Genomic DNA, 11,957 nt, shown 5'->3' with positions numbered 1-11,957 from the left:
GGGCTATCACAATCAAGTTAGTAGTTATCGCTTATTTCAATGTTGCTGCACGGTCGGATTCTCACAATTAAAAGAAAATCAAGCAAAGTTCACACGTACAAAAGTATAGTATAACTGGGCCGTTGTTCGAAAGATGGATAACTTATCCAACGGATAAGTCCTATCCAACGGATAAATCTGATTAGTTATCCATTGATAAAAACGCGTTGCAGGAAGCGTGGATATGAAGTGGATAGCTATCCAATAGATAAGTTAAAATTTACCAGAAGAAAACAGGATTTTCTGAAATTTCGTACCACAACGTCAGCTGTTGCTAAGCATTTACAACATTGAATTCATAATCATTACGAATTCTCGAGTAGTTACTGAATGGAAAGACTTGAACAGTGATTGCTCGAACTTTGCACTTCACATCATAGTGATTTTATTAATTAAACACATTGCAATTTATTCCTTGACCTTGCAACGCTTTGCCTTTCGGCCCCATAGCAAATTTAGAAACACTATTTTAATGTTCGTGAATGAAATTACTTAGATATTAGCAAGTTTCCTTGGAATAGGTTGAATCTTTCTTTGCATATTCGCGTTTATAAACTGATTAGAAGCGTATAGTAAATTTACCACCTGTTATAAATGCGAGGATGTCCAAAAAATCGCCGGTCGAACGGAATGTGTAGGCAACGTGAAACGCTGCGACAAATTGCACTTCGAAAACATTTTAATATATAGTGAATACAATCATGATGTATTAGTTTGTTGAAACACAGTAAGAGGAATATTGCATTTTTGTCCTATTTTATATAAATGTTTACAGTGTTACCTTGTATCTTTGAATTTATCCACTGGATAGTGGATTTAAACCACCTCCGGACCTTGGATAAATTTATCCGGTAGATAGCGATTTTTATCCTCTGGTTAAAGTTATACAAGCTTCGTGCAACCCAAATCACACGCTGGATAAAACTTATCCGTTGGATAGTGAGTTATCCGTTGGATAGCGACTTATCCACCTTTCGAACAACCGGCCCCTGTTCTTTTATTTATCGGAATAACTAGTGATGTGATCTTACATGAAGCATTTTCAGTCATGCTGCTAAATGTCTGCTGGCTACCCACTGAGTATTTTATTTGCTCGCAGAGCCTCGTCTGCTGAACGTGACCGTCGGCCAGTCTTCACCATGTACGGTGACAGTTATTTTCTGCCTTTTAACTTGCCGACATGCAATGTTTCATTGCACGGTGAGTTTTCAACTTTACTGAAGGCGCTACTATACAATATGCAATTTTCCTTACAACTTGCAATGCAATTATAACTCCGAAGGATGTTAATTTGTAAAGAGTGTTCGAAATACTAAGGAAACGTTAGCAGATCGTAATAGATGTTCGTATTTGACAACTTTAGATGCCTCAGGAGTAGAATGGTTTTGCAATTTGCAAGGAAAGTTGCGTAGTGTAACAGCGCCTTGAGATTGTTTCGGAAAGCTGGTTAAATTTCGATGTAACTTGCAAACATGTAATGTTTCATTGCAATTGCGAGTTGAAAATAAGGGTCATTGGACGGAAGAACGGGACAAGTATCGTAGTTTTCAACATACCTTTTATAAGGGCGGAGACATTGATCTTCCATCCACGGTCGGTTTTATCATTTTTTCTGCTTTTTCTATCATTTCTTTATCCTACAAAAGACAAAAACCTTGTTAAATCGTGATCAATCTAACACTTTTAAAAGCTTTCTCTCCTAACTGAACTAATTTTATTTATACCGTATAGTTCTATCAGTTCTAAATTGTCCTTCATGGAGGTCCAGTAGGGGTCATCCCGTATTGATCCAGTGTTACTACAGGAGGAAACCTGAACTAAACTGACTTTATTTATGCTGGATAGTGTATCGTTCTAAACTTCAACCAAACTAATTCTAACAATTCGAAAAAGCTGGGACTTCAGACGAAAAAGGTCAGCCGATTTTGAAAAATCTTAGATGCGGGGTGTTATAAGGCGGTTAGTAATTTCATCATCACCTTCATCCAAGGATGTTCCAGAGCTTCTGAAACCGTGATGCATTTCTGTGACCAACAGTAAGCAGTTTTGTTATAAGATCCTTAGCTTCACTGCTAACATTCTTCCAGAGGTTGTTCGGAAATTTATACGACCCTTCTTTGACTTGTTTCTCCAATGGGTTATTTGCCTGCTTTGAAAATAAAGAAGATCCGGAAAGTCTAAAAGACGTTAACTTTTCATTGACGTACTCCAATTTGAAATGAGGTTAAGCTACCTCCAGCTTCATTACAAATCGTGTTCACTACGTGAATTTGAGTAAACTGAAGTATATGGCATACCAAACATATAACACACGATTTCTTGTAGGATCGTTCTTCAGGCTACGGATTAACATTTTGGTAGCGAGGTAACTTGGTGTACCACAGAGTGTTTCCATATAGGAATTCTGATCTAAAAAATTAATTGTTATCATTGAGAAACTGTAACAATGAGAAATAACTGAACCTAAAACGTTTGCAGAATGCGCTCTGCTTTCGTAAAACGAAATCACGGACAAAACTCGGAATTGAGATTATAGTGACTTCCAGGATTTGCTGGCAATGGTCACATCGAATGGTTTCTTCAAAGACAATTTAAAGGGCAATTTAAACACAAGTTCAATACACAACCGACACAAACCTTTATAAGCGTTTCGTCATACGAGGAACACAATAAAACATTTTCTGGCTAGAGAAGAAAAAGTTAAATTATGGTCGTTAAAGTTTAGGATATAAAGCAGTAGTGATAAATAAATTAGGGCGTGCTTACCTTCCAATCCCTGTTAGTGATGCCATTTTCATGTAAATGCTAAAAATACGAAACAGTATGAATAAAGTTAGTTTAGTTCAGGCTCCTGCAGTAACACTGGATCAATAACAGATGATCCTTAGCTTGGTGTCATTAAAAGCTCCAATCTCTTCGTGATATTTTCCATAAACTTTAGTCATCGCCTGTGAATGAAATATTCCAATTTGTTTAATTCATTCTTCGAAGGCTACACATGGCTACATTCGCGCTAAACGACATCCTCACCTGAAGGCACATTGCTTTCATAGTTGGTTTAGTTGTCAATAGGAATCAGTGATACAGATCGTTAGACAACTCGAGCCTGAAAACAAAATAGAAAAGTCGATCGAATCTTGAATGGTTTCATCCATGATTCTATACTTCTCTACTACATTCTGCAGGACAAATAACATTGCGTGAACTGTGCAGCAATATAGAGAATAGGGGGAAGCCAGACAGAAAAGCACATGGAAAGTAGTTTGAATATTTGCAAACCCTGATAGATAAATGTCGTGGACTCACACATTTGTTATCGGCGTCTCCTCGTCGTTTTGTTCCAACAAGACTCTCAAATAATAGTCACCTGATAGCAGAGATACGTTATGAGTTTGATTCCTATCGAGGAATAAGGGGGGACGCTTTATGAAGAACTGTTAAAAAGCTAGAGCAGTTAGGCTTATCACTAACCTATTTCAGTTCATCAGCTAAACATTCATACAGGACTTCAAACTAAAGGTGATTCCAAAAGACAACGTAGTTTCCACTCAGATCTTTTTCCATTGCAAATGCGTGCAAATCAGATTCGAGTGCCCCAGAAGTTCCTCTCGCGTCTGTCACATTGAAAACATAAGAAATTGTTTCATACTCTTTTACGAGAACAGTTTAGAGAAAGAGGTCAGGACTATTGAATTTGTCTTGTTATACTCATAGCGACAGGAAATCCTCCATTACATTTCCATTTCCTATATTTTCAACGGAAACTAACCTTAACTTCGAGACTCACCTTGTAATTCCAAATCAGGTTGTACGCTGTCAGATCTTGACTGAATCTGTAAAAAAGATCCGCTTAAATATCATTGCTTTTTCATCTTTCAAACGACTAGAACATTTTCCCATTTTCTTAATATGAACACTTACTTGTAATAAAAAAACTGGATTTAAATTCTCACATCTTTCCTGGATTTGAATCCTATTTTTGTCCTCCAATGCGAGAGATATCCTTCAAGTTGATTCTCAACGTTCCCCTCGTTTTTCCAGAGCTCTAAGACACAAGTATAGCACGTGAAATAACAGGCTTATACGTACATGCAAGCATGCATTATGAAATTTTGGAACACGATTGTTGATTTAAAACGTACTTCTGCAAGCTTTACATTGTCACGAATTGATAAACGATCTTCTTCAGTCTCTGGTGGCTGAAGGAAAGATAAAAACTTTCCAACAAAATTGTTTCTTTACAAAAAGGTTTTACACTTCTGAATGAATTACCATTTAATTATTTCGTCAGGGGGCAGTTGGCACAGTTTAAGGATGAATGATGGAGTTTAGTTACCAAAGCAGTTGATATCCACTTAGTCATGAATACGATTGGTTAGTCAGAATCACCTCAATGGGTTTATGTAAATAATGGCCCTCGCAAAAAAGTTTTCAAAGATTTCTTACTTCGTCAGGGCTTTCAAGGTAATAGAGCAAACCAGCAGGCTGTGAAAATCGTATTCAAATTTATTACATAATTGTTTATGAACCAAAAATTATGAACAGGAAATCTCGCATTTAAACTTTCTTGTATATTTTAGACATTAAAAACTATAACTACTTTAATACGAACATTATTCTCGCAAGTAATGCCATTGCTGTTGGATGATGCTATGCCAACAATAATGATTATAAATTACTTATGGAGTATGCTTGTTAGTCTCAATTGAACTATTTACAGATGGCTAGTATATAGAGGATTATAAAATCACAAGTTTTAAGATGAATCTGAGAATGTTGCTAAAATACAACTCAGGTCCTGCGGATGGAATAGAGGCTATACCTCTGCAACAATTTGTTAATTTATCACACTAATTCGCACCTGTTCAATAGCGAACGTCTATCAGTGCTTTGCAACATGGCCATGCGTAAGCGTTTTGGTAGAGCGCCCTCGGCAAGCGCCAGAACTTGTATTTTTGCCGCGGTTTCTTCATCAGCTTCCTAAAGTGAAGTTCTAACTAAATATCAACAGATGATTTTAGGCACTTCACACGATGCAGGAATATTCTTGAGGTTTTAAAGGGTCTTAATTTCGAGTGGTATTATACGCACTTCAAATTCAAGCAGGGAACAGTTGATGGAAAAATGAGTCAACTGTACGTCCTCAGTGACAAGAGCATTGCACCGGCATCGCAAAAGCGTAGGTTCGATTCCTGCCGGAGGATCTATAGTTCACTCATTTTTCCGTCATCTGTTCCTGGCTTGATTTGAAGTGTGTATAATACTCTCAAAATTAAGACCCTTTAAAACCTCTTAAATATCAACTGAACTAATATGTACATTCATCACGGCTAAAAAATGCAGAGCGTTATAAATGACGTTCGTCAAAGGCAGAAAATTCTCAATGGATGAATAAATGAATAAAACGTACCTCGATTATCGCCTTCAGAACCATGCCAGCACCTTTCACAATTGTTGTCGACGGATGCTGAAATTGTTGAGGAACGAATTCAAAACCACGATTGGTAAGAACCATTAGCGGGCAATAGTAAAACATACATAAGCGAAGAAATGGTAAAATTGTACTATTATTTAGTTTTGTCGTAAACCTACCTGGAACAATCGATAAATGCAATGACCCATTTCTAGACAAACAAATAACAGACTTCATGAGTTGCTCCTATGCATGGGTCAAGCTAGTGGACGTGGTAAACTTCACCAAAAAGGTAAAGAGAGAAAGGCTATTTAATCAACTCTCAACCTCAGTCAAAGAGCCATAAACTACCAAGAAGACAAGTTGAATGAAAAGCTCCTCAAATTTCTTTGTAGCATACCTGCAACTTTCTCCAGTAATTTCCCAAACTGTTCATCATCTGTTGTCTCACTAAGAGGAATATGCAATAGTCGATTTATTGTAACAGACTACATGAGTTGATTCAAAATATTGGAAGCAATCACACCTTACTATTAGTTTAACATGAATGTCCAACTTCACCCCCGTATTATTTTAATATATTGCAAAGCAACTAGAACAAACCTGTAAGGAGGACACAGAGCAAACGTCAGAAAATCAAGCAATCCACTTATAACTAAAACCCCAGTAGAACGAATATAGAAGAAAAGTTTTCATGGTTAATCTATTTCTTGTGTTTAGTTAGAAAGGTAGTTCAAATTAGAAAGGCAGTTGCTACGAATCACTTGCTGGGTTTTGCAAGGGAATTTCTCTTCCAAAACAAAGCTATATACATACAAGAGGGATGGAAAAATAAAATGCAAGGGTTCAGCATAGATTATAGGCAACCAACACCGCACATCTTACCACATTTATCGTGAGAATTTCCAACAAACTGCTTAGAAATTTTTCAGAGGATAACAAAGAGCTTTTGTTTATCTGTTCTTGTCGAATGTCATAGTTATCGTGCGTTGGCTATATAAAAAACAGAATTGGTTTCGATAAAATTGGATCCTGTTAACATTCAGATTTCAAAGTTGGCTGAGTTTATGTGGATTGCAAGTTAAAGGGGTAACACTAATGACAGTGACAGATTTGGCAACATATTACCAGGAAATTCATCGTTAAAGTGTTGGCGCTTTCCTTTATACGGAAAAAACGGCCAGACCGGTCCTATTGTTGATCTCGGTACAGACAGATTACTGGTATTTTAGAGTGTTTCAAGAACTCTGCGTTCAAGTATATCGTTACTTGCATCTGTCTAGCTCGGAAATTTCGCAACTATATTCTTAACGAAATACTCTATTTTAAATTTAAATATGACCGGTCTGACCATTTTGGCCGCTTAAAGGAAAGCCCTCTCTTTACCTGCATCAGAGCACACAGCATGTCGACAGCGGCGTGAGTCACGGCTTCATTATTCCTCTTCAAAGCTTTCACAGTTTTCACACCAACCTTCTCATAGAAGCTGTAAAAACAAAACAGAAACACGGTCTAGAGAAAGTGAGCTGGTTGAGTAAACAGCGTGTGTTGTGGTTAAAGATAAACGTTTCTCACCTAGTGAGCGTTGTGAAACCTGCTTTGGATCCAACCTAATGTCTCAAAGCGTGAAACAGTGCTTCGAGATCTTTATCTGATATTTTGTTTTGGTCTCCTGCAAATAGACGAAACATTTTAACTATTTTATGTATATATTGAACACCTGTGAAGGTAATAGCAGTCAGAATATGTATATTTTAGGGGTGAACACTAAATATATTTATTGGCAAAGATATACAATACCTTCGTGAGCAATGAGCATTGTGATGGCATTAATGATAAGTCTTTCTTTATTCTCCGGGAAAAGTCCTTACAAAATATTTAAAATCGTTTGAAATATATATTGGAGTTTAAAAGACTTAATATTCCAGCCGTACTTCTGGCGAGAAAATTTCAAATCTACCATTTCATGGATTCGGACCCAGTCAACTCAGCAACCAGAGTTACCGCAGCGTAGTCCCTAAGCCTCTTAACGTTCCTTATACGCGGCGAGGCGGGAACTGAGAGGCCTAGAACAAATGTTTTGTATTTTGGCTATTTTGTCCCCACTTTCTGTATTGAGGTCAGTTTACGATCCACGACGCGGTTAACTGGCCTTGTTCGACGTCGCTAGTCAAATATTTGCTTGAAATAACCTACGGGATATTAATTATACTGTCAGGACTTCGAAATATCCATACAAACGTTTCAATGTCATTTGCTGTCGACGCTATCGACTATGAAGTAAACTCGAGTCCGTACGTACATGGTTATGATTATAATAAGCTTCAATTGCCAATTTAAATTATTCTCGCTTCCTTTATAACGATTATTGTTGTAAATCTAGGTCAACTAATGCATACTAAAATATGCAGAAAACTAACGTGCGTATGAAAAACACGTGAGTGGAAAACAGCCTTAATCCAGATTTTGACAGAACATTAAAACTCAGTAAAAATGCAATAATATTCTCTACACAGGATTTTGTCTGCAGAAAAGTACAAAATAAGAAATTGTCAACTTACGTCTTGGGTGACTGCATGAAGTAGACCGCTGTAGGAAATATTGCAGTTAAATCTCTACACATCTTCGGTTAAATTTCCTGCAAGGAACCAGTAATAAGACAATATAAGCTTTTGGAGATATTTCAAAAATTTAAAGTGAAATAAAAAGAGAAATATTTCACCTGGAGACGCAGCGAGGAATTTTAAATGACTGCTTTCTACTTCTTCGTCAACAACGTTATACAATGGACCCCAACGATAACCTTGAAAAATATATCATCTTAAAAAAACAATTCTTCTTTTGCTGTATGTGATGTATTGGACTGACTAATAGGAATACCTGACGAGAAGTGTAATTGTTTGTGTGTTATATGAGATCCCATACGTCAGGAGGAGAATGAAATGAGGGTTCGTATTTACGGCAATCATAGCAGTGCGAGATTTTCATCAGGAAAATTTTGACCATAATTTTCGCTCAATCATCTATGAAAAAGCGTACAGTCTCTTCGTTGGGGTCGTTTTTACACAAACATCTCCATTTCCACTGCCTCTAACCCCGTGTAGCTAACCAGCCAATGATATATCCCTAGATTGGTGAAATACAAACATTCAGAACAAGAAATATTTTATATAGCTTCATACAAAATCTGCTTTTTTAAACTACCTGTCGGAAGACGAGTAATTTCTCAGCTGACCGCTTGTGTATTCCAGCCCGAACAACTGAGGATGGTCTCGATAGCTAATTATTGAAAATATCTGACAGAAAAAGAAGTTTTAAAACTATGATATACTATAATACACAAGTCTTAACCAAACGGTATATTCTGGAAAGTAACTGCAAAAATAAAACTATTTTAAGTCGGCTGGATACTTTTTTGCAATTGGACATGTTCAAAATGGAAACGTGAAATAAAAAAGATGATAAAAGCAGTAAACTTGAATCCAGGTCAGAAGACATGGAGTGTTTGGAGTGTTTGGAGTGTTTGGAATGTTTGTTTTTTTTCTTTCAAGGTCTGAGATGAACAATTACTGGAACTGACATGGAATGTCGCATGACTTACTGAGCTAAGGGGATGAAGGCTGACGATGTTGAACATATATTATAGCAATAATAGTTTATAGTTTATTATATATTATAGTAATAGAGTTGATGTTCGCGGGCATAAATGTGTTTTTGGCCCTCCTCGCGGAACACATTTTAACCCTCGCTACGCTCGGGCTAAAATGAGTTCGAAGTCGGGCCAAAAACACATTTATGACCGCGAACATCAACCTATTGTTACATTATTATCACTAAAAACACATGAGTATATACAAAATTAGTAAAATACAATAATTAGTAAATACAATAATTAGTAAATACAAAATTAGTAAAATACAATAATTAGTAAATAGATTTGAATAAATATAGTTCACCTGGTGCAAGGCACTTTTTAATGATAACTCCAAGCTTATACTTTCTGGATAATTTAATACATTCTATAGGGTTTAATGATCAATATAGGGATAAGTATCATAAAATTGTTTGGCTGTTGGGGTTATAAACTATCAAAACTACAAAATTATATCCTGTCAAAATTTCGAATTCTAAAATAATGCCGGGTTTATGGTCATTTGAATTTGCTTGCTACTTTTATAATATGCAAAAAAGTAGACGGTAGACACTGATTTTAAGTTCAAATTTATAATATTTCGAAAATATATTATGCATTATTAATTATATAACATACCTTGAATAAATTTGAAGTTTTACATGATTCAAGAACATTTTCATTTGTATACCGAACTGTTTCGCCTTTGGATTTGATTCCGTTCATTAGTCAAAGTACACTTCAAGATGTCGGGCTTCCCTTCAAAATTGTCGAGGCCAGGGATATGACGGTGCTAGTGCTGTGTCCAGCCAGGTAAAAGGTATTTCTGGGAGAATATTAGAGAAAAACCCGAAGGCGTTGCATGTTCATTACTCCAGTCATCGTTTAAACCTTATTGTTGCCAAAGCGTGTTCAATTCTTCCAGTGAAAAATATGTTGAGTCAGGCACAAAATATCGCCAGCTTTTTTATCAGTTTCCCTATCCGCTCACAGTATCTAAGTAAAAAGATGAAAGAGTTTGGTTTAACCCGTAACAAGCTCGCAAAGCCTTCCACGACACGATGGGTAGAACGAATAAGATCCCGCGATGGTTGTTTGGATGCATTCAAAGTTATCTACAAAACACTCAATTTTATGCAGTTTGGAGGATCGCAGGAAGGGCCATTTCCTAGATTAGCTAGTGACGCACAGTCTCATTTTCGCAACGTGGAGAAATTTGAATTTATGGCTGCTCTCATTATCACCCAACATGTTCTGGATCATACTTTGTCATTGACGGTCCAATTAAAGAAGAAAAAAAATCGATATTGCGGAATCAATAAAACAGATTAATCTTTTAAAGGATGAAATGGCAAAACTACGTGCCTCTGTAGATTTATTCCACAATGAATACTACGACAAGCTGTTGGAATTAGCTAATAACCTCGACGTGGCTGAGTGTTTTCCCCGGGTATGTAAAGCTCAAACAAAATGTGATAATCATCGTACCAGTACAGCAGGTGGTTACAACAGATTAACAGTAACCATTAAGAGTCGTGCATAGGCCACGTGATAACGAAACATTCTGAGCTCATCAATGAACAATTGTAAAGGTTTTATTGTAACTCATAGGAAAACCTAAGGATATATTTTGTAAAATCTATTATATTACGAGTGTCTTTCCCTAAGTCTACCGACCCCTGAATTCCCCACGCTATCGTCACCCTGTAATAAATAAGTAACGTTGCAAGTCCTCACCTTCAACCACAAGGATTAAATTACGTAATTCGAAGTGCAAAATTGAGATTACCGGTTTCTGAGTTTACCGGTTTATAATGCTCAGTTTTAATAATCCGTATAAGACCAATTTATCATTATTATTACTTGACTTACGGATTCATTAAGTTTATCCTCGTCTTAACTCAAAAAAGTTTTCAAAGGACTTGCATCCAGAAGGGATTTACCAGGAACAGGCTAAAATTAAACAGATGTTGAGATTAATGCACGATGATGATTCGTGATCTTAAAATTGCTACCTTTTGAAACTCTTCACGAGTTAATAAGCCTTGACTGTTCCCTGTGAAAGAAAAATAGGTAAATATAGTCATATTATAATATATATTTCCTCCATATTGCAAAGGTAATTTCGCTTGCCTTCAGTTTCTTCCTTGTGTAAAACAGTGTCTTTGGAATCTGGTACGACATCAATCTGAAACGATTGTAAAATGAAAAAGCTAGTCTAAATCAAAGATCTCTTTCTTTTCTGCTTCCCCTGCCAGTCATGTTAGTAGCAATATAAGGGATGGATAGTGAATGTTCTTGCACGAAGTAAATTTCATGCAAAGCGAGTTTGAAGAGAAATTCTTACCATAAAAGCGCTTGGTCCATATCTCGGACTACGACTCAAATATCGAGTTCGTTGAAGAAATGCCGAACCAAGATTCAACTTTTGACCGGAATCTTGTAATAAAATCGACGAGGGTGAAGATCTGCCGTGTTCTGTAAGCAGCATCTTTTGTTCTGCGCTGTCTAAAATGTTGGCAGATAATTTGTTCATTTCGTAAATGCGCGAACAATGGCCGATCTGTTTTAACATTACAAACCTGACTCCTTGAGTTCGGTTTTCTTCATTTCAACATCATCCCGGGTATCTTCAATATTAGTTTCCTCATCTTCTCTACACGATGCGAGGCGATCTTTGACAAGATCTACAATCAATGTACGCTGTCTGTGCTCTTGCTAAGAAGTTCTGTTGTAGTTTCAAGGCGTTGTCTGGCTCCTTCTTTAATGAGTTCGGCCGAAAATCATCTGAAATACAACAATATCAATTTGACATTCCGCCAACGGAATGCCCAACCAAAACATTGAACAGGTTTGACCCATCGTTGACCTTAC

General features: G+C 36.7%; 2 long non-coding RNA genes across 2 annotated transcripts; both read right to left on the bottom strand.

The window, feature by feature from the left end:
• Positions 1–2,946: 2,946 nt before the first annotated feature.
• LOC114542793 lies at positions 2,947–3,436 on the bottom strand. The gene is made up of 3 exons (XR_003689765.1): positions 3,346–3,436; positions 3,070–3,145; positions 2,947–2,987 (listed from the first exon to the last, which is right to left on the bottom strand). It is a non-coding gene; the product is annotated as an uncharacterized LOC114542793 (long non-coding RNA).
• Positions 3,437–8,708: 5,272 nt separating this feature from the next.
• On the bottom strand, positions 8,709–10,995 carry LOC114542798. Its single transcript, XR_003689768.1, has 4 exons — positions 10,956–10,995; positions 9,723–10,079; positions 9,409–9,471; positions 8,709–8,748 (listed from the first exon to the last, which is right to left on the bottom strand). It is a non-coding gene; the product is annotated as an uncharacterized LOC114542798 (long non-coding RNA).
• Between the last annotated feature and the right edge of the window lie 962 nt (positions 10,996–11,957).

This window comes from Dendronephthya gigantea, unplaced genomic scaffold (genome assembly GCF_004324835.1).
Source record: "Dendronephthya gigantea isolate DGI-Jeju-01 unplaced genomic scaffold, DenGig_1.0 000400F, whole genome shotgun sequence".
NCBI lineage: Eukaryota > Metazoa > Cnidaria > Anthozoa > Malacalcyonacea > Nephtheidae > Dendronephthya > Dendronephthya gigantea.
The sequence above is the reverse complement of the archived record's forward strand: the minus strand, read 5'-3'. Positions and strand labels throughout refer to the sequence as shown.